The following is a 23,109-nucleotide window of genomic DNA, read 5'->3' on the forward strand; positions in this document are numbered from 1 at the left end:
TTTTTCTCGGAACTTTTCTTTGAACAATTGTCATTCCCGATCGACATTATCACTAGGTAATAAAATATGCCTGCGTTTAGGTTAATGCACGTTTAGTAATTATCAAATACCGTCGCGTCGAAGTAACAAAACAGGTTTTTTGCGTTTTTTCTCGAATCTACGTGGTCTCTATGCAAAGTATAGTCTGACATTCAAACTGACCCCGTCTCAATCAAACTAGGCCTACTCCGAAAATCCAAAAATTACGTCTTTTTCCGATAACACTTTACATGTTCGTCTGCACCTAATGAAGTCCGACATTCAAAATCGATCCCGCTCCGAACTAATTGCGACTGACGATAAAAAAGTCAGATGACTTTTATGTCTGCATAATTTTGCCCAGTGAAGTCTGGCAATCAAAACTGTTCCCGCTTTATACTGTACGGTTTGAAGCATGCAATGAACATTACGTTCCTGTACGTCACCAAAAGTTTTCTGCCTTTTTTTGTGAGCATGGTTGCGACGTCTTTTTGTTTCGACAGTTGAGCGAGCAACATGCCTCTCAGTAGAAATTAGAAATAATATGCCAATAGTTCGAACTTTTAAAGCGACAAAATATCGCACCGGTGTCTGCTCTGCCCGGTTTGGAAAAGCTTATCGTTATGTAAATTCTATGCGGGTAAAGAGGGAACGTGATACGGGTAACGCACGTAAAGTTTTGCTATATTACATTAGAATGATGCTGTGATTTACAATGTAAACACAATGTTGACCTAGCATTTGTTTTTCAATCTGTACCGGCGCTCTTATAGAGCAGACCACGGTCCCTCTATCACGAACAGATATATAGAGCAGACATAATTTGTCATTGACGGACTGCTTATGAAATGAGTCGAAGTCCAGGGTCGAAGTAAATCTCGATTGAAAAGTATGCGATATTTCACAGCACAAATTCATGTCAGTATAGCTTGAAAACGATTGAGATTGAATAAGGTAATTATACACTTATGCAATAAATTTAAAGAAACCAAAATAGAAAATAATAGAATTATTTCCATGAACTTGAAAAAACTTAAACAACCACGAAAGTGCTTTTTTCGAATCACCAACTGCTTTTTCCTGTTTATAAACTCAATCACGCGGACAAACAGCGTGCTGCTGGGTTGTCTATCATCGTTATTATAGTAGTTCAACGGCCAGTCGCCACCGAAGAACGACGAATGCTCGATTCAACATATCAGAAAACGCGATATTCAACTGTTTGACTGAAGTTCACGTATTTCTTTACTTGTACAAGACTCGAACCTCACGATTTCAGAATGACGCATTCAGTTATAAGCAGTGTGCGAAATTAACGTCGGTCCGACGGTCCGAGACCGACAGATTTCTCGCCGGGCCGAAGGTTTTTGGCAACATGTCGGTCCTTATGACCGACTGAAATTTGGAATAAATGATGAAAATTTCTCCGTCAAGACCTGTAACAGATGCAGATAATGACTGACTCTGAATCATGCGATTCAGACTTGAATGTCATGCACCTATCAATGTATTCCACCGTGGAGTGCGGGGCAACAGGGATATTGATCGCACTTCGTGTCCTGGTAGTGGGGAATTTGATCTCTATGGTACACCAGACCGGGGGTGGTGGGAGTTGACAATGTCGCAACATAGCAATTTTTTTGTCTTGCGACTTTTTACATTTAAAAAAGTCTAACCCTTCCGATCGACGCGCATAGCACGGTGCAACTGATTACATTTAGATCAGTTACGTCCGTGCATGCAGATTCTAGCAATGATGGAATGGATTGATTTTGGTGCAACAATGTGACACAATATTATAATAATACTCGTCTAGAGAGTGTAACCCTGGTAATGTTAGCATATCTGTGTCATATGATAACAACACCCAGTACTACTCCACTAGTTCCACACTTTAAGTGTTCGGAATTTACATGTACACAAATGTACATAATACAGCCCTTCGTTTTATCAAACTGACTCTATTTTCTTTGCTTTGATTTTTCATTGAAGCGTTAAAAACATAAACGGTTCACAGAAGAGTTTAAGACAAAAACCTACTACGAGAACAGTGCTGTTGACTAAACATATTGGTTTTGAACATGGAGGTATTTGTTTACCTCAAGTTTTGAACAAGGACTAGATGTTACACGACAGCCCAATTGCACTACCTGCAGTCGACAGTCAACTTCAAGTTTCGCTGCGTTTGTTTGTGGACCGCTAGAACATCTTGCTTGCTCGTTGGTCTTTAAACAAACTTCACAAGGGCGACTCTTACCACGACATATCGTGATAACAAGTGTGCATTTTATAAAACAGAGCGACCTTATCATTAACAGTTTTGTCGAGTTGCACTGTCTGTCGTGTATACTCTCAGACAGTCTCAGAGGCCGAGAGTAGGGCTTCAAATTGTTTCGATGTATACCGTTTTACGACAGGCAGGCAAAACTCATCGTCATCATGGACTGTAGGCCTAAATGTCGCAAAAATTACGTCTTTTAAGATTTTACGGTATCATTAACTGATTGTGTCGATAGTTTTCAGCAGTATCGAGGTCTGTCAAACTTTCCAGAGTCATTTTAATAACTTTACGTCACGTGCACTGTTCTTATTAATATGCAAAAATTAATATTTGTCCGCATTTTTTAGAAATTGAAATTGCGCATGCAAAATAGACGAAAACAAATCTTAGTAGGCGACTGCAAGTGTAACAATGAATAATAAAAGGCATATTCAGGACTCAGAGTACAACCTGCAAAAACGGCCATGTGTGCAACATTGATAAAATTTGTCCGCATTTCAAGCTTTGTGTCCGATGTCGCGCGCGTACAGCTATATTTAGGAACAAACGTGTAACCGTGAACAGCGCTATTGTACACAGCAATGTAGAGAACACCATTCCCCATAGAAAGTTACGATAGAAAAAATTTCTCGCTATCATCAGCCACATGTAGCCAGTGCATGAGCCTGTACCGTCATGGTGTTTCCCCGGCCCCTGGGTGTTTGACATCTTTTATAGTCCGAGAGTAGGGGATTTGACATGGCTAGGAAAAATGTCAAATTCTCCTGTTAGTCCCGTTGTCCCCCCCCCCCCCCGGTCACGGAAAACATTGATAAATGTGTGCGCGTGACCTTGAGGAAGATGAGGGCTGTGATCTTTTTCAGATTCCTGATCATGTAGATGAATATTTCATGATCATTCATTTTCACTATTCTGCAATCTATGTGAAAAATAGTCCTTTGGAGTGAATACTTACTGACTCTATTGATAAAAGGATATGAAATATTTAATATTACAACATTCAAAAGCATAGTATCGGTGGAGAAGTTGACTTTAATGGTCGTTAACAACTGCATTTATTGAGGACCGGCAGTTTTCTGTAAGGACCTGAAGCTTTGGCTTGGTGCAGGTCCTTATGACCTGAAGCTATTTTCTCTTAATTTTTTACATGCCTTTCACAAAAGTAATATAATTATTTCTGTTCAAGGGCGACACGCTTCGTCCGTCGATAGTAGTCGATCGCGACCTTTCACAGGTAGCTTGCTTGTAACTGCGACCTTGTTGATTTTTTACATGATTCCCATATTCAATATGTTTTAATTTGTGATTTACGGCATAGAAATACCTGATGAAGAATTAGTCGATGTCGGGACCTCAAATAATACTCTAATTAATGGGTGACCATCCTTTGAAGCAGTCTCTTCTACCGCCATGCACATATTAAAGATGTCTCTTGTAAAATTTCGTGATTGACCTCTCTATTTCATATCGGTGGCGTTATTTTCCTATTTACTTCGACGATTTTAAATTTTAATCGTATTTTGTGATACAATCATGTAGCGTTCAACAGTAATATTGGGTCAGTACAAACTGAGTACGCTGGGTTTTTAACGCCCAATTTGGCAATAAAGTGAATACGTTTGTCCAGTGACGCACATGCATAAATTTCAGCCTTGAGACAGGAAAGTGAACATCCGCGTGGTCCGACAAACGAAACTAGCTATGAAATGGCCACGACTTCGATGGCTCCTGAACTCTTTATCACATGATAGATGTTTCTAACAACTACTAAACCGCGATTTGTTATCATAAACAGTAGAGTGGCCTCCCTCTACTGTCTATAGTTGAATTGCGTTAATTTGGGCATCTTTAGAGGGGACGGTGAGAGGGTAATAGAACCAAACTCATGATCTGTGACACAATTTGTTTACTTTACTATTTTACCATGGGTTTGGTTTGTGTTGATCTGGTTGGTTAGCCGTCCCAGGGCCTGGGAACAGTAGCTGCAGGCTTGTCAAACACTAACTGGTGTCAACAGATTAGTCAATTAGGGGCTACTTATCTAACCGGTACACTGTGCCAAAAGTGAAAAATCCATTGAGGATTCTTCTGTATATTGTTCTGGATACTTCAAGAATCCACCAGAATACTACAATATACATTATGTATGCCAGTGGATTCTGGTGGTCAATGGATTCTGTCGGATACGGAACAGAATCCATTGCTTAATCCATTGCAGGATCCTGCTGGATTCACGTGTTATCCATTATATATGTATTTCAGGATACTACTGGATTCTCTAATTTATAGAGAATCAAGGGACCAGTACTTTTGGCTTGATTGATTACATAATAATGGAAGGGACAGTTGCCGCATATATCCATACTTATTATTCACTTTACATAATTATCCAACACTGGCTTCGGGGGAACTGGGGTGTGGGGGTGGGTCCTCAAATAACAGTAATGCTTTGTAGCTTTTGACTCATGTATTTCTACTCATACAGGCATCACATACACTATATATATATATATATATATATATATATATATATATATATATATATATATATATATATATATATATATATGTGTGTGTGTGTGTGTGTGTGTGTGTGTGTGTGTGTGTGTGTGTGTGTGTACGCAATGAGTACTCTTTTTACAAGTGAAGACACCAATATTATGATGCTTTCTACAGCAAAATAGAGTACAGATTGCATCTGAAAACATTACTGCAATTTAGATACACAAATCCAAGATCACTGTAAATGAGTTCTTTTCTATTCCAAAGGAATGTGTAAATGTTAGTCAAATAAATAAAAGGCAATATAATGCATAATAAGTAAACTACATTGATTAAAAAATACACACAAAAAACATTCAAAACAATTTTCCCGAGACACATTCAAAGTTATCTTTAATACTCTAAAAAAATAATTTTCATGACCTAAATAACTCTAATATCATTTAATACAGTCACTTTTAAATATGCCTGAGCCTAACAGGGAGAAATATGGTTCATCAGAACAATTTGATATCTTACCATTATCATCCCTATTGACCTGTATACAAAATTTTGAAGCAATCTGTTGACCTGTTTCAGAGAAATTATTTTAAACAAAAACAGGAAAATAACCCAAAATACAACAAGCAACTAAAAATCTGCTTAATTAAACCCATATGACAATTTTAAATTATAATAGAATTCATTGTTTCACAGCCTGATCTGTGAAAATAAAACCCAGTGAATCATGTGTCCCAAACAGCAAAATAGTGAAATTAAATCCTGGTGAAAATTAATGCTCTTTACAGTATGCTGTAAATTTTGGCATACGTTAAAAGATATACATGTGTGGTATTCCTAAGTTTTGTACATTTAATTTGTGTCAATTGAGATGTGTCAGCTAATGACTGTGTAATTCACCAAATTACAAGATCAACTATGTGTACCTTTAAATATAGGAATAAAAAATCATTTCAAGAGTTTCTTGATTGAATATGAAGCACTCAAGCTATCTACACAGCAAGAAAAGGCAGACACATGCCTGTAACAGAGGATAATCATTACCTGTAACAGGCCCAGAGAAATAACTTTTTTGCAAGACCAGTAAAAACCTGTCAGATTTAGGGTTGTGTAAATTCTGATTCATGGTGTACAGGATTGTATACAATGCTGTAAATTCTGACTGTATCAAGACCTATAATTGCAGCACTGAACCACCGGTGTGCGTACAGTGGTGTGTCAGCTACAGGGCCTGAAAATTTGGATGGATTTCAGGGTGTAAATTTGTTGTAAAAATTGGCAAATTTTGATGATAGAAGCAGAAAGAAATGTTATTGTTTGAACACTAAAAATTTCAGACCCTGTTAGAGATCAGTGTTCACAGCACTGTGTACAGGTGCTGTAATTGGTAGAAATACAACCATGTGTTTACAGTATTTGATACAGACATGTGCATCAGCCCCTGATAGAACTCCTTCTGTATTTGCTGACACAGACCTGTAACACAGTTTGTATCAGGGCCTGTGCAGGAACTGTCACAGGGGTGAATTTTTTTGTAGTGTATGTTTAATTAACTCTTACTTATCACATGCATGTATGTGCACTGTTAAATCGTAGCTTTTGTTCAGTTAATCAAAATCTCAAAAACTAGGAAAAATTGCTCTGAAAAACACAATATTGCATATCTCAGGACAAACTGATTACTGCTTCATTTAATTATCCTAAGAGACCTGCATTTAAAATTTCAAAGCAATCTGACAAGCAATTTCAGAGAAATTTTGGACAAGAAATAGAAAAATACCATCAGTAACACGGTGTGGCTCACATTTGTTTCAGCATGTTTAACCCTTTCACCCCTAGTTCCCTGTATACAGGTCCAACTTTACCATAAAAAACAATGATTTGGGACAAACCATGGTGGTGAAAGGGTTAAACACTGTAACTGCACCTTGATAAATTCTTGAGGGCACAATCCAGATACGTCAAAGTGACAAATTTCAGCAGTACTTCAAAGATGTACTTGTGAAGTATTTGTAAGTTATGCCTTGGTTATACTAAACTAAACTTTTCTTGGTGTCAACTGACCTGTGCCAGCTAATGACTTTATATTTCACTGAACTTACAACACCAGCTCTGTGTACTACTTTTCAAGTAAAGCAATTAAAATTGAGAACAAATCAGTTGTTGACCAACAGAGGGATGATGGATAATTACTAAGAAAAGCTATGCATCACTGTTCTGTCTCACACAATTGTCACTGAACTGTTTTTATCAGGTAGTCTCTCACTGGCTCCGCCATACTTCCTCTGCAGTATGTAGTGTCTTGAATTAGCGTCATTAAGCATTCGCTGATTGAGTGTGTCTATCCTATCAAATCGTTAGTTTGTCAGATCGCCAAGAAGGCCTGGAGGCAATTATCCTTCCATCTGGTGGGACCTCCTCATCAGACATCAGGTCTGCAGTTACATCATTCCAGAAACCCTTCTCATCTGCATTGATCACTGCACTTCTCCTCTTTAAAATCTGTAGGTAGAAATGATAAATGATGGTTATTTAAAATAATGCAAAGAGTGACATAAATGATGGCATAATACTTAAAGTTAATGTCATAACTAACAATATGGTATATTTGATATTTTAAGAACAACTCTGGTATCATGACTTATTACTGATTTGAACATCATTATCCCTCCATTCCACCTATGCTTAGGAACATAAGGAAATTCATGTATCATTTTAACATTGGCATCCTTGTCCAAAGACCTTTGAGCACATCAGAATGGAACTGTCAATTTACATAACCCTCAACTAAAGTAAGTTTTGCTTTGTTAAATTTTATTTGAACCCATTAGTACATTTGTACAATTATTGTGACAAAATTGTTGACTCTGTATATGTAATAGTGCTAACTATGCAAAGACCCCAACCCATACTACATATATCCTATGATTCATTCTGATTTGTACCAACAGAGATTCCCTAGTCAAGCCAGGCATAGCTCACATGTGTAGAGAAAACTGTAGACTACTAAAAATAAAAATTTTGAAAAAATGCTTTGAAGGAGACTCATTGTCAATTACCATTTCAAATGATTTTTCAATATCATGCATTATTTAGCGTACATATAACACGATGGGAACTAATTTGGGTTAATTGGATGAAGTAATGTCGATTTCATCTACAAATGTAACCTCATCTACTTTTCTTTTACGTTATGCACTTGTTTTTATGAGTATTTTGTAATATTGCAACATTCAACTATAGGGCACCTAACATCTTTGAGAAATTTGAAAAATATGAAAATCCAATTATCCCAAATTAGTTCCAATCGTGTTATATACATTTTATATAATTTTCAAGAAATTATATAGACAGCCATACAGAAAAGTTTGAAGTATAATAGAGATACTTGAAGCATGGACTGACTGTTGTTGAATACTGTTCAATAACTGTCAGTCCAGCCACTAAGTAAATACTAGTTCAAAACTATATCCTTGTTCCCAGCGGGTGCAACACTGAAGCTGTTTTGACTATGCAAAATGTTTTTATGAAAAATGTATATTAAGTTACATTTTGCGAAATAAGGAAAGAGTTTTCTTGCACACAGTTGGTTGTTCCAAAAACAGTTTTTGTATAATGTTAATAAAAGATAAAACTATGGTTTTTTAGCACATCATGTAATCTGGAACATGTTATCAGAGCATAAGCTTGTTTCATCTTTCAATATTAAATTTGCAACAAACTCTTGGACATGAGTTTGTCTTGTGATATTGTTTCAAAGTTGTGTTCCCAGGCAAGGTTCATAAAATACACTTCATGGATTCCTTCAACAATATTTTGGCCAGTTAAAAGCTGTTAAAAGTGTTAAAAGCTCATCCTGAGTTTGACTATGCTATTATTGTATGTTATGTTATGTACATTTGTCTTTTTAGACTCAATCTAAGAGTCCCTTAAGTTGTTTCAACACTACAGATAAAGTATGGCATAAAACTTCGCCTCAGATCGCCTCTGTATCGTTTCCGACATTGCTGTCGCCTCAGTTTGTTTATTTTCTATATCGTTTCATTACCGCCTCTGTATCAGCCTTGCATTGCTTCCGCATCGTATCAGCCTAAACATCGCCGCTGAATCGTATCAAGTCAATTTCATGGTCCCAATTGGCCACGGCATATTATTCACTCAAAAATGCAACAGCAAAGTTGCCGTCTTCGGAAATTTCGCCGCCTGGCATTGCCCATGTTTTTGAGAGTAAAGGTGTACAAATGAAAGATCAAATACATGTGTCCGACCCCATATGTCCGACATTATCCATTCATGAAATGTTGCTTCAACACACAAAAATGGGAACAAAGTTGAAACATATTGTGATTATAATGCGCTTCTTTTACGAATTGCTTTTATTTGATATGAAGTTTGTATACCGTTTTATTTGCGAACATTTTTGTAACAAGATAGCACTCTACCAGGGACAGACATTAACGGTTGCAAGTGAAAGTCGCGTTTGGGCAACTGCAACTGAAACACCAGTACCGGTTGCCCGATGAGACAAGTGTCAAAAAATGACGTGGGACAACTTTTCCACTGACTGAGAAATGTGTGGTACTGTGTGCGGATGACCATTTTAAATGAATGAAATTAGTATTTTTAAGCTTAAATACATGTACGTCCTTGAAAGCGCACAAGAAAAACTGGCCGTACAAAGTAAGGAGAATTGCTAAAATAATAACTGCAGTGTACTGTATCATATACTAGGTTAACACATATAGTGATGCCGCCATGAATTCTCCTAACGCTTTACACAGTGACCTTTAAACCGGATTGACGTGAATACATTATGATGTAGAGGAAGTCCGTGACCTTTAATCACAACACATTGATAACACTCTAATAGCGGGAACTTCCAAGTGTTTCAATAATTGCTACGCAATTCATACTATAGAGTTACACTCCGCAACCATTATCCATCAAAAATAAAATTAATTTTAGGCAAACTATCGCACCGTGCGCATACGGTATAAATCACTCAAATCACGTACCCACATCGTCAAAGACGTTCGAATTCATGATTATTAACCGATCATTTACCTTCAACTAGATGAAATCTTGTCTATATTCTCATTTTCGTTGACTTTTGACGAAATGACATCGACTTTTCATGCCCGATATCTCATATCCAATGTCTTTGAGTTCCGTGAATGAAGCGATGCGCTAGAGAAACGATACGGAAAGGATACCAAACACCAAACGAGTGAGCGATGTTGGATATGGGTTGGGCGATGCGGAAACGATACGGAAACGATAATGAGGCTAAAAAAGCGAAGCTTTGGGCGATACTTTATCTGTATGTTTCTCTAAAATAATTTGCAGGTTTTCACATTTCATTGTGATCTCAAAATTTGACATTGAATAAGCTGCATAACTATCGATTACATCTGTATCTTCAAGGGAAGGTTAACAACAAGCGACCTAGCGGCCGATATAGCTCCGCTGTGTTTATAGAGAATAACTATTTTTGACACATGTTGGTGAAGAAGGTGGAAATCTTTGATAGCTCATTTCAATGGCCAGAAAAAAGAGGCTAAAATATCTGCAAAAATATACAATTGAAGATTTCATCATATTTGAATTTTTACATCGGATCATTCCAAAGAACACGTCACTAAAGCTATCTGACGAGTAGTTTTTAGAGAATAAAATTTTCTGACCAAAAATGGCAATAATTGTCCCCCAAAATAAAAATTGCAGATTTCACCATAATTTCAGTATATCACATATTACAATAATCCCTTGGAACTTGTATACCAAATATCAAAGCTATCCACTTGTAGTTTTTGAGAAACAAATTTTTTTAACAGAAATGGCAAAAATTGCCCCAAAATATACAAAATTGCAGATTTCATCATAATGTCAAAATATCAAATTTAGTTAATCTGTAGGAACCTGCATATCGAATTTCAAAGCTATCAGACCAGTACTTTTTGAGAAACACATTTTTCGACCAAAAATGGCAAAAATTACCCATAAATAACAAAATTGCAGATTTCATCATAATTTCAATAAATATCATTAAGTTCATCGGTAGGAACCTGTATAACAAATTGCAAAGCTAAGTTACCCTAAGTAAACTGCACATCAAATTTCAAAGCAATCGGACGATCGGTTTCAGAGAAGATGACTTTTTTACCAAACACAGGAAAAATTGCCACAAAAATACAATTATGGAAATTTCACCACAATTTGAACAACCTTGACTGGGGTTACCTCCAGGAACCTCTATACCAAGTTTCAAATTAATCTGACTTGAAGTTTCGGAGAAGAAGATTGCTTGACAAAAACAGGAAAAATTGCCCCCAAAATACAATTATGCAAATTTCACCACAATTTGAACAACCTTGAGTGAGGTCACTCCTATGAACCTCCATACCAAATTTCAAAGAAATCTGACTTGCGGTTTCAGAGAAGAAGACCATTGTTGACGGACGGACGACGACGGACAATCAGTCTATCGGATAAGCTCCGCGTCTCTGACAGCGGAGCTAAAAAGGCAGATTTTGTCGCTTAAAGCTGTTAGGTGCTCTGCAAATGTATAACCAAATATCAAAGCTCAACTAAGTAAAATTGATTTTACTTGTGTCATGATGGTTCTACCATGTACTATAATTCACCAACACTGGTGCTTTGGTTACCTTGTCCTTCAAAGTTCACTGGTTTAGACTAAAAAAATTATCAGTGCAGACTTTGTAGTACATACCTCTCGTATTCTCCTGTTGTTGGCATGCCTTTTTGTGTAACTCTGTCTTTCCTTGGGACACTACCCTTTCCCTACTTTTTCAGTGCCTAATAAACATCTCCAAGGGGCCTGCAACTTGCAAGGATATAAATAAAAGAGTTAAAAATCTTACTGTGAAAAATCAAAATATCTGAAACACAGATGATGAATCATCATATTTCATGTGACAATAATGACAATGAATAATCATATTAATCTGACTATCAATTGGTATTCACATTTGAATCAGACAATAGCATTCCCATGGCCTACAAAGGCTTGACATCATCGGATTCCCACTGCACTAAGCATGAATGATTGACTTTTTTACATCCATGGTTATACAATAATACAAAATGTTCATGTTGAAAATAAGACCACATTTCATTTGATACAGAAATTGCATTAATTTAGAAAGTTGGAAATCATTAATGAAGTGATGCAAAATAAAATGACATACCATGTTTAGGTAAGATCAGAATTTTTCTCATGTTTACTTTAAGGCAGATGAGTTGCAACTTTTAACATTATTTTTATGATTTTTATATTTAGATTAAAATCAGTTCATAGCAAATTTCTACATAACTCAGAGATGTTTACTCTAGTGTAATTATCCACAGAGTTGGACTGCATGAGGAGATTCTTGTAAGACAAATAATAAATGGGTGCCGCACCCAAATATGGCCGCCTACATGCAACTACATGTACATGATAAACAGCGTAAATGGTGGATGTACACATTTAAATCTTTACAAATACAACATGGTGCAACCCACTGAAGGAAGGGAAAGGGATTCACTCCACTTAGAGGAAAAATTCTTGTTTTCACCTATTATGGCAAGATTTTGAAAATTGCGGGAAATTAAAATTAACAAGTCATCGTTGATGACACAGTCCCCACTTGTTAATGGGTATTTTGATTACAGGTCCTCAGAGAGGATAGAGTCCTCTTCATTAGGTCTGTGATAAAAATACTTTTGAATGAATTCGCTTAATTCATGTCTGAGTTATGGTTCAGGACATGAAAAAAATCGTAACAAAATGGTCGCACAGTGGCCATATTGGATCGCATCACAAAATAAATTGATGTGCATAGCCAGTGTTTCCGTTAACGCAAAATCCTGCGTATTTTACGCAAAATTGTTCGGAAATACGCAAAAAAATCATGACTGCGTAAACAAATACGCATTGAGAAATGCCGCCCAATGACACGACGTACTTGACCCGCACTACATTGCCTGAACGTGGTTCAATGCAGGACAAAAATAGAACATATGCACCTGCTTGCAAGTGACATTCATCATGATATTGCAACATTTTAGACTTTAGCAGACCGCAGCACTTTATGCAACATTGTATTTCATCAGCACAAAACGTCATGTCAATCAGTTCAGTACAGACAATGGCACTACAGATGCAAAAAATTCGAGAATCAATCGAGTCTACGTTGTTGGTAACACAATACAGTTAATGGTCATTACGTCGCATGTTATTTGGAAAGGTTTACGGGTGACCATTTAGACTCTGTCGGGTTGCATTCTTAAGAGGTCCCGCTGGACTTTGAACGGTATCTGCTTTTTGTTGGCCCTTTGAAAACACTAATTCCGTAGTCAGAAGGTATTCTCGTTGAACATGAACTCATTGGGCTGCTCAACGATCATATACGGGACATGCATCACGGCATGGCAAATGTTCAGCTACACCTTGAAGCCCCCCAGGTTGTTGTTTTTTGTTAATAGAGCATGCGCATTACAGGAAACCCCCCCCCCCCAAGTTTTACAGAAAAGACTGCCCAGCTCACTTCAGATACTGATTCCTGCCGTACGCATTTTGAATACATTTTACGCAAATAAAAACTCAGTTGCGTAAAATCGTACGCAAGTTTTGAAATTGTAACGGAAACGCTGATAGCTATGACATTGGTCGATGACCTTGTACCAACTTTGAATAAATTGGTCAAAACATGCGGATATGCCTGAGAAATGGCTCTGTACATGAAAAAATTGTAATACAATGGCCGCCTGGCGGCCATATTGGATCGTATCACAAAACAGATTGACGTGCATATGTATGACATAGGTCAATGTCCTTGTACCAACTTTGAATAAAATCAGTTGAGATATGCCTGAGTTATGAAAAAACGTAATAAAATGGCTGCACAGCGGCCATTTTGGGTCGTATCACAAAACAAATTGCCATGCACAGCTATGACATTTGTCAATGTCCTTGTACCAACTATGAATAAAATCGGTTGAAACATGCCTGAGTAATGGCTCTGTACATAAAAAAATCGTAATAAAAATGGCCGCCTGGCGGCCATATTGGATCGTATCACAAACAAATTGATGTACATATCTATGACATTGGTCAATGTCCTTGTACCAACTCTGAATAAAATCGGTCAAAACATGCCTGAGTAATGGCTCTGTACATGAAAAAATCGTAATAAAATGGCCGCCTGGCGGCCATATTGGATCGTATCACAAAACAAATTGATGTGCATATCTATGACATTGGTCAATGTCCTTGTACCAACTCTGAATAAAATCAGTTGAAACATGCCTGAGTAATGGCTTTGTACATGAAAAAATCGTAATAAAATGGCCGCCTGGCGGCCATATTGGATCGTATCACAAAACAAATTGACGTGCATATCTATGACATTGGTCAATGTCCTTGTACCAACTTTGAATAAAATCGGTTGGAACATGCCTGAGTAATGGCTCTGTACATGAAAAAATCGTAATAAAATGGCCGCCTGGCGGCCATATTGGATCGTATCACAAAACAAATTAATGTGCATCTGTATGACATATGAAGTAATCCTTGTACCAAGTTTGAATGAAATCGCTCCAGGCATCTCAGAGATATCTGCGTGAACGGACGGACGGACGCACGGACGCACGCACGCACGGACGGACATGACCAAACCTATAAGTCCCCCCGGACGGTGTCCGTGGGGACTAACAAAGATGTGCTCAGTTTCTTGTCTATTCTGCCACAAGCAAATGCTGTTGAGGCAGAGTTAATGACTATACCGTTCAATTTGTAGATTGCAATGAATATCTGAAGAAATTGAAGGTACTTTGAGGTTGGACAAATTTCACAGTGTTGCAGCTCACAGCCTTTTAAAGCCCCAATAGCAGTATCTTTAAGCATTATTTTATGCGCTAACCCTTTTCCTGCCAAGTCCATATTTCACCATCAGGTCAAGATGGTTAAAATTAATGAAACACAACATATTCCATATGGTGTATTTTAACATAATATTGTACATTTGAAGGCTGTAGAAAACATAAATATTGTAAGCTTGAGTTTTTTGGACTAAAGATGCTATAACAGGCCAAGCCAAGCAGGTGAAAAAACGCCATGTTTGGGCTCAATACCACGTTTTACTGACTTGGCTGATTGGGAAGTAATAGTCTTAATACTGTCTGGCAGGAAAAGGGTTAACTTTCAAGTTGAAATAAGTTTGTGAGAGTGTATAAGGTGGTGCGTAAGAAGCTGGGTAGAAAGGACTGATGTAGGGTAGAGCTGTGTGCATGTGACATGGCTAATGAATGTAAACAAGACAAAATAGACTGTGCATAATGGCGATAGGCTAGTTGCGACTTGGATTTTTAATGCCAGTAGTTGATGCACCCCTGTTTTAGACAAAGATGATGGGGCATGTCCTCAAATTGAAGCGTCTGCAACGTCTACCACCCATACAAAGGTTGAACACTACAAGGCAAGCATCCATGTAGGGCCAGCTATGATCGTTTTGAACAGCAATATTTTAGGTCGGACATATCTGATTTTCCAGAGAAACAGCGCTATGTAAAACCCTTAGGTCAGAACCAATGATCATTAATTTCCAAATACATACAAGTTAACAGTATGTTTAAGAGTTGATATATACTTTATTTAAGGTAGTGACTCAGTTTCGTTTACACATATTTCAATCAAAAGTTTCACATAGAAAACAGGGTCTCACACCCAACATGTGGTACATTTTCTAATAGGTCTACATTTGAAGAAGGTAAAAATTTTGTTTAGTTGTCAAAACATGCATTGGTATGTTTGTTTAAGTCAAAAACATGTGATTTTGAATTTTTTCACTTAAAAGAGTATAAGTAAGAATTGGCAGCACCCCTAAGTGATCTGTTAACGGCACTAGACAGCTGGATATACATGGGGAAAAACCGTGTTTTGGATTTTTGAAATTCGCTTTTGTTTCTGCACAGTGAGCCTTCGAAGTGTGAACTGTCGGATTTTCGCATAAATTATCGGCTTTTGTTCACGTTTGTCAAGTTATCGTCACTTCAGGGGGGTCTATCGAAAATCTAAGACACGGTTTTTCAGGTCTATTCATGAAGTGTTAGCATGCGAAGAATCGGGGAAATCCGCCCACGCGTCGCCGACTTACACTCATTTGAAGGTGCGCATACATAGCAAAAATCGGAACTGAGAAAATCGACGATTTGTGTAAACGTCCCATTTTTCACACACAAAATCGCCGAAAAAAGTCGGATTTTTATGCGTTTCAAAAAAAATTATTCGATCTGGGTCTAGGTTAAATATTGGGCATCAGGTTAGAGAATTTCTGACAAGTCCTAAACATTAGTTCGCCTAAAAATGATGAAATTGTGCGTAGAAACGTGAGGCTGGTCAGCGTAAGCGGTGGGTACTATTTACACGATAAACACTAGAAAGATAATTCAGGGCATAATCTGTTTGTCAAATACGTATCTAGCTTATAATTATATTAACTGTACACTGTTTGGTAACGGTTAGAGTCTGGTTACAAGACGAGAAAAGTTTAAAAAAATCATAGAGCCGGAATGGTTTACAGGTCTGCCGACGACGCGCGCTCGCTCTCTCGCAAGCGCTCGACTTCCGGTCTCACAGCCCGTAATTTATGCACGTACCAAGTGTGAAATGGTTGCCCAGTTCATTTTAGTGCCGATTTTTGTGCCTATAGTACAAGACGTCACTTGCTTGCTTGCTTGCTTTCGGAGATGAGACGACCAACTCTCGATGCTCTAAAAAATTCTGTAATTGAGAAGTTCAAGGAATGCGGGAAAGTCGCACTTGTTTTTGTGGTTTTCACATGTGATCTGCTGCAGTCCTTTTGCTCACCATAAAAATGACCGGGTTTTCGTGCGCTATTTCGCTTTCCACTGTGACATGAACTATTATGGCCTCGGGTATGAAACCAAAATCAACTTCAGTTACACGTAAAAGCGATTCTTCATGACTTAAAATAAACGACTGAGGCGATACTCGACAGATTCACTCATTGTAAAATTGAAACTGCGACATATCGCGACACCCAGCGACACTCTCTTGACCACAGATAGAAATTGACAGGCAACGATCGTGAAGCGACGTTTCGCGTACGTTGCTGTGCTCTAGACCGACATAACAGTGTCGGATTGACAAATTGGACAAACCATGCTTCCTACATCCATGGACAAACTAAGTCCAAGACTGTCCAAGATATGGGCTGCTGTTATAGAACCATATTTTCCAGTGAAGATTAAATAGATTCTCTTTGGACGGCAGTGTAATCTATAGCCCGGCGTACGATGCTATGTGTTCCGCTACAGCTAATCGCCTCGCTCACCACAACCCTGCAAAGACCCGTACGTAGGGTCGGTGACTTCAAATCCATTTTTGGACTTGACGTAAAAAGCCAAATTACTGTCGAAATTCAGCGTTCTTGGGCCCAAGTCGTATCCCTGCCTACCTCAGCTACTCGATCGCTTCCAAAATGCCAGTCTTTTATTCACTTTTCGTAAATAACCGTCGATGTCGGCAACTCTCTCGCTAGCCCTGTGTACGATGCTGTGTGTTAGCTGTAGCGGCCAACACACAACATTGCGTCCATCAGCTTTCCATTTTGCTTCTTCGGCCCCCGTTTTCTACACTGCTTATACTGCCGGCAGTCATCAGCCATGTTGGATAGCGTCTCTTATGAAGACGTGCGCGCATGCGCAACATGGTGCGTAAAAATTTACATGATCTCCTCAAGGTATAACGATAACGCTGACAGTAATCCGGACCGTTAAACAAAAAGAAAATAATAACTCGCGCAGTGGTTAGAAGGCCATGTTTTCACTAAAATTTAAGACATTTTCCAGTACAATGTTACCTCACAGTTTTCTCTAATAAAAAGATCATATTTCAGGGGTTCAGAATATGAAATAATCACAAAATCGCTAAAATTTACAAAGGAACCCGAGTCACTACCTTAAAGCTCCATAAGCTGTATCTTTTGGCTATTTTTTCAGAACTTTTGTTTTGTGGTTTCCCTACACTTTCTGCATTGAATCCCTAATTCGTAATTTAATGCCAAGTATTTAGCATATCAACACAACCTAAATGAGTATAATCTACGAAATTACGGTATTGTTGAAAATTGCACTCAAGCCTGGACTAGAATTCATTTGTAAACAATAAACAATGATCACTACACACATACAAGCTGTGTTGACAAAAAGAATACTTGAAATTTCAGCATGACAAACTTTTTAGGATCAGACACAGTAGTTGATATACAGAAGCAGAACACTGAAAAACTTGCAACAAGTTACAGCTTATGTCCCTTTAAATCCCACGTTGACAGAATATAGTATTTTCCACAGAAGATTCAAGGGTTTTACATGTGTGTTGATGTCCCCCAAATTTCTAAAATGGTCCCCTTGGGACAGGAGTAGGGGTTTACAGTGACCCCCTGTTTTGACATCCCAGATTGAACAACAACACTGACAGAGGTGAATGTTTTCACCTGTGACGTTGCATGTTCTGTTCCTTAGGAATATTACCAAAATCAAAATGACTGTTAAAATTGAATTTACTCATCACATGTTTCACAAATGTATTGTTTCCTACTGCAGTAAAAGCCAACATCCTTCAGAGCTGAAGTAAGTTTGTGAAAATACAGTAATTTTGGTGTATGTGCAATTTTGCACAAGGTAAAGATTGTGCTGTGATTAAATATTTGCCCAAACATGCAAACACTGAGGATACTGTGCATACCTGCACTGAAATCTTCACATAAAGTGCACAGAGTAGTCTAATGTATAATGCAGAGCGCTGAATGTTTTCAACTTAGACATTGTATGTTCTATGTCCTTAGTAATATTACCTATTTTTGAAAATGGGGAATTGCGAGGTGTAAGTCTTCCTAAAAGTTTATTTTCTAGAATCGATTTTCATTCTAACATTACTCAAACCTAGCGGCCAATATAGCTCCGCTGTGTAACTAAGGGATACTGTCGCATACAGTTGTCTAGCAGCAATTCCTTGCAAGCTCTATTTTGGAGGCCAAAAGAGTACGCGACAGCTTTGAAAAGAATTGAATTTTTATGTATAAAAATGTGAAAGAACCTTGAGGCTCCCACCTCAATATCAAAACGTTTATGTTACAATATAATTTGGTCTCGACAAGTTTATCCAGCAAAATCGCTGTAGTGAATATCGCCATGCATTCTGGTCATTTTGGATAAAATTAGCATATTTTTAATGCAAATTCACGTACTTGTCACATTTAAGGTGTCAGAGATTCAGAGATTGTTTGTAATTGATATATTTAACAGCAACGCGGCTCGGAGCAAAGAACAGGAGCTGTTTCCAGACCGGTTGGTGGAGGGACGGTGATTCACATTGTATCTATGAGGAAACCTTTAAATCTTATTTTTCAATACAGAACTAGCCACATCTGTGTATTTATAGATGCTTGATTATTGATCAATATTAATGTACTTAATTAGACTGAGCTGGTTACTAGTGAATGTTGGTGCAAGAAATTTGGTTTTTCGAATAGTACCGGATGGTGAGAATAGCGTTTGAAAGCAGATGTGAACAACAAATATGCTATTGGACTTTCACCCAAGTGATTACATGTTTCTAAAGGTTTAGGGTATTCTTTGAAAGTTCAAAGGTCAAATAAGAAATTTTATGTCAGTTATTAATAAACATCAAATAAGACTGTGACACAAAGGACAAATGAAAGTTGGGGGCAATCTTTTTCTTGAAAACACTTTTGAAGGGTGATTATTCTACATTTTCGAAGCACCAACCAACACCCCAACCCTAACCCCCCCCCCCCTGTGTTAGCGCTGGGTTTGGAAAGCTGTTAGCCACTGTGGCGAATAGTGACAAATTTATTAGCCACAGATAAATTTTATTAGCCACACATTTTACGAAAACAAAGCATTGTATAATGCTATAATCTCCAATGTCAGTTGCATGCACAAGAATAAACTATCAACACATCAACCTTGTATCCGATTGTCTTCATTTTAACACTTGAAATTGCTTGATTCTGGACCCCGATGCAAATCGACAGCAACACGCAACGTTGAGACCACGATTAAAATGAACTGCAACACGGAAGGTTGGGACCGCGATGCAAATCAACAGCATGACAGCAACACTGAACGTTCGGACTGCGATTAAAATAGAAGTTTGGTTACACGGAATTACGTTCCATACACGTAGTGTCTTTGTCACGTCATACAAGACGTCGCGTACATGTGGCACAGACGTTCGGAACGTCATCAAACGACACTTCTACACGTAGTCTTAATTACGTGTAGTAATTTTTAGATTTTCTTGGTGATTTGCGGGAATTTAGACAGGAAATCTCGTTAAGTATGAGTATCAAACATCTTTGATATCAGAAAATTCCGTAGAGTTCACGTGTACAAGACGTACGTGCTATGATTTCCTGACATAAATGAAATGTTGTCGTCTAATTCAACTTTTTACCTGAAGCTGTCACAACAATTTCCCTAAACCACATAAATAACTGTATTACAGAAAATCGGTAAATTTAATGGGAGGATACAACGAGTTTGAATAGTCCTCGCGTAGAGAAATTAATTGTTTCTTAAAACTTAGACAAATTTTGTAAGTTTCTCCAAAAAAAAAATACTGCAAAATTGACCAAAAAATCACAACTGAGCATGGATACGCGTACGCCACTGTGTGCCTTCAGAAGTACACGTAATTAGATTATAACCTCTCCAATGAACAGCAAACACGGAACGTCGAGAACGCGATGCAAATCGACAACAACACGGAATGCGTCGTTGGGATGGCGATTTTAATGAACATCAATACAGGACCATGAGGACCACGATGCAAATCGACCACTATTAAAATAAGACCTCGATTAAAATGCGCAACACGGAACGTCTAGACCACGTTGCAAATAAATTTCAACATCGAACGTTGTGACCACGATTAAAATGCTTATGTCTGCTGTAACAAAAGTTTCAATTCTTGCGCGTGTTCGCTTTGCTTGCTGTACACTGGACAAACATGACGTCAAATTTATCGCGAGACTAGGGCTCGATTGCGTCTGCCTGCATTTTCAATTCTCGCGATAGTCATTTATGTGTATGCTGTACACTATGCAAATTGACGTCAAATCTCTCGCGAGACTTGGCTCGATTGCAATTGCGTACGTCGGAGAGAACAATACGGAAGTAGATTTAGTTTTTTCGCGAATCGCCGAAAGAGAAGCGCAGATCAACAAAAGACTAAAAAACCCCACGTTTTTGCTTATTTGCGGAATTTTTTCAACAAAAATCACTTTCGCCACTGTGGCGAATTAGGATCGATTTTCTTCGCCACTGCTGATTTCAATTCGCATTTGCGAACGTGGCGAATGGGCAGCGCAAACAAAGCCCCCCCCCCCCCGGTAATTTCTGTACAGTCCCTCGCCACGAAAAGGTCACATTAGCATGAAGTTGCCTGGGGATTAGATGTTCATTGTTTATTGAAATTTTATCAGCAATATCGATGATTTAAACAACACAAACGTTAAACATTTTTGCAAGATAAAGACATTGCTGAACACGTTTATACGAGAAGGAGTAGACGTATGTAAGAAAAGACACTTGGGCTGGTTACATATGGCTGGTTAAGAATAAGACAAAGAGGAAAAGTTAACTATACATACCTGTACCTGGTATACTGTGTACACGACCGCCGTCCAGCTGATGCAGGACTCAGCAGCGATCGAGGGGGTCGACCTTTCGCCTGTGCGAAAAGAGTTGCCCTCTTCCGTCCAAATTGCTAAAATGGGTTGTCGAGTTTCGTCCCGATAGAATGGAGAATAAACTTGCTGCTTGTCGAACCGTTGAGCTTCTGGTAGTAGCTCTAAAACGTAACTAAGTTCATGACATCGACACGATTGGACGACTCTCCAGTTGTACTAGATTAAAACGTACAGCGTAGTCGTCGAGATGGTCCAGGATTTCAAGGTAGACTGTAGACATTCCTAAACACGGGCGGGACATGTCAGTAAACGCTAAAAGATGAACGACTGGAGATTTTGATCATGGTTGGCGGTACGTGCAAGCGCTAGCGACGCCACGCCGACACCACACTGGGTCTTCTGATTGACCTTTGACCAATATGGCTTACGGCTCCTTAGGTTTTCAAATATTCACGAAACGAACTGCGAAGAATTTGATGATAACTATCATTTTTCACTCAATCTTGAAGAAAATGTTATTTTTTTCGCTCTCGTTGGACAAGAATATTGCTAACTTAGCCCCATCTTCGTCTTACACCAGATAAGTGTACAAACTCAAGGGCAGCAGGCTAGAGGGTCAGTTTTGCCGTGCTATCAGACTGCGGCTTGTATTGTATTTACGCAATATTATCCTCATGAATATTCTGTGTTACGCACACAGACGTGCCAAACCCGTGCACAGAACAGGAACATCGAAAAAAGCTGTTCCGAGGCGATTTTTGAGGGCAGAGGAAATTTTAATTTTGCTCAGGCAGGGAACATGTTTTTAAGTGGCAGGGGAGCAAATTTTAGTGTTTGTTTTGTAGGGCAGGCCCAGGGCAGATATCGGTTGATTGACCTGGGACAGGGCTTGGCGAAAAACGAGGAGAGAGAAAGCTACTTTTAAAACGGGGACAGGGGAAGTTGAGCCATGGTGTTTCTGGGGATTGGGACACAGGGCTAGTACTTATAACTTTTCATGTCTGCAGGGGAAAAGGAATGACAACATTTTGAGGGGATTTTTTTCCAGGGCAGGGGAAATTGGCAAGTTTTTTTCGCCACAGGGCAGCTTCAAAAATTCATAGTAGGGAGGGGAAACGGGCAAAAATAAGTGGGGAGTGGGTTTGAGTGCGGCAGGGTAGGTCGAAAAAGTTTTAGTGGGAGGGCAAATTATGAATTAATTACCCTCTCGACTGAAAATTAGTCAGTTCACATTGCTTGCCGTGCACACTATATACCTTACCATTAGTAAGGACCCCTTTAAAAGTGAATTGTTCGTTGGCTGCACCTGGCTGAACCGGATATTTGGCGAGGTCTTTTTCAAAATAGTAAAAAATAGCAGCAATTAGGCCTAATTAAAACTTTGGGTAAGGCCTGTAATCGTGTGTCAGTCATACTACGAGGTACCAAAACGACTGAAGACAGTATTTCCGAACCAAAAAAACGGGGGTGTCAAAGAAAGTCGATAACTAAATTTTAAAAGTTGAATAAAATATTCATGGTCGTTGCTCACTGTTGATTAATTCGTGGAAAGTATCGTGTCTCCCG

At 38.4% G+C, this 23,109-nt stretch overlaps 1 long non-coding RNA gene across 2 annotated transcripts; it reads right to left on the reverse strand.

The window, feature by feature from the left end:
* Positions 1–5,229: 5,229 nt before the first annotated feature.
* Positions 5,230–21,961, reverse strand: LOC139149879 (uncharacterized). Of its 2 annotated transcripts, XR_011556161.1 has the most exons (4): positions 21,505–21,961; positions 11,532–11,639; positions 9,866–9,988; positions 5,230–7,303 (listed from the first exon to the last, which is right to left on the reverse strand). It is a non-coding gene; the product is annotated as an uncharacterized lncRNA (long non-coding RNA). The 2 variants fall into 2 exon arrangements; XR_011556160.1 differs by lacking the exon at positions 9,866–9,988 and having other exon boundaries at positions 21,505–21,960.
* Positions 21,962–23,109: the final 1,148 nt, after the last annotated feature.

This window comes from Ptychodera flava, chromosome 14, assembly GCF_041260155.1.
Source record: "Ptychodera flava strain L36383 chromosome 14, AS_Pfla_20210202, whole genome shotgun sequence".
Taxonomy (NCBI): domain Eukaryota; kingdom Metazoa; phylum Hemichordata; class Enteropneusta; family Ptychoderidae; genus Ptychodera; species Ptychodera flava.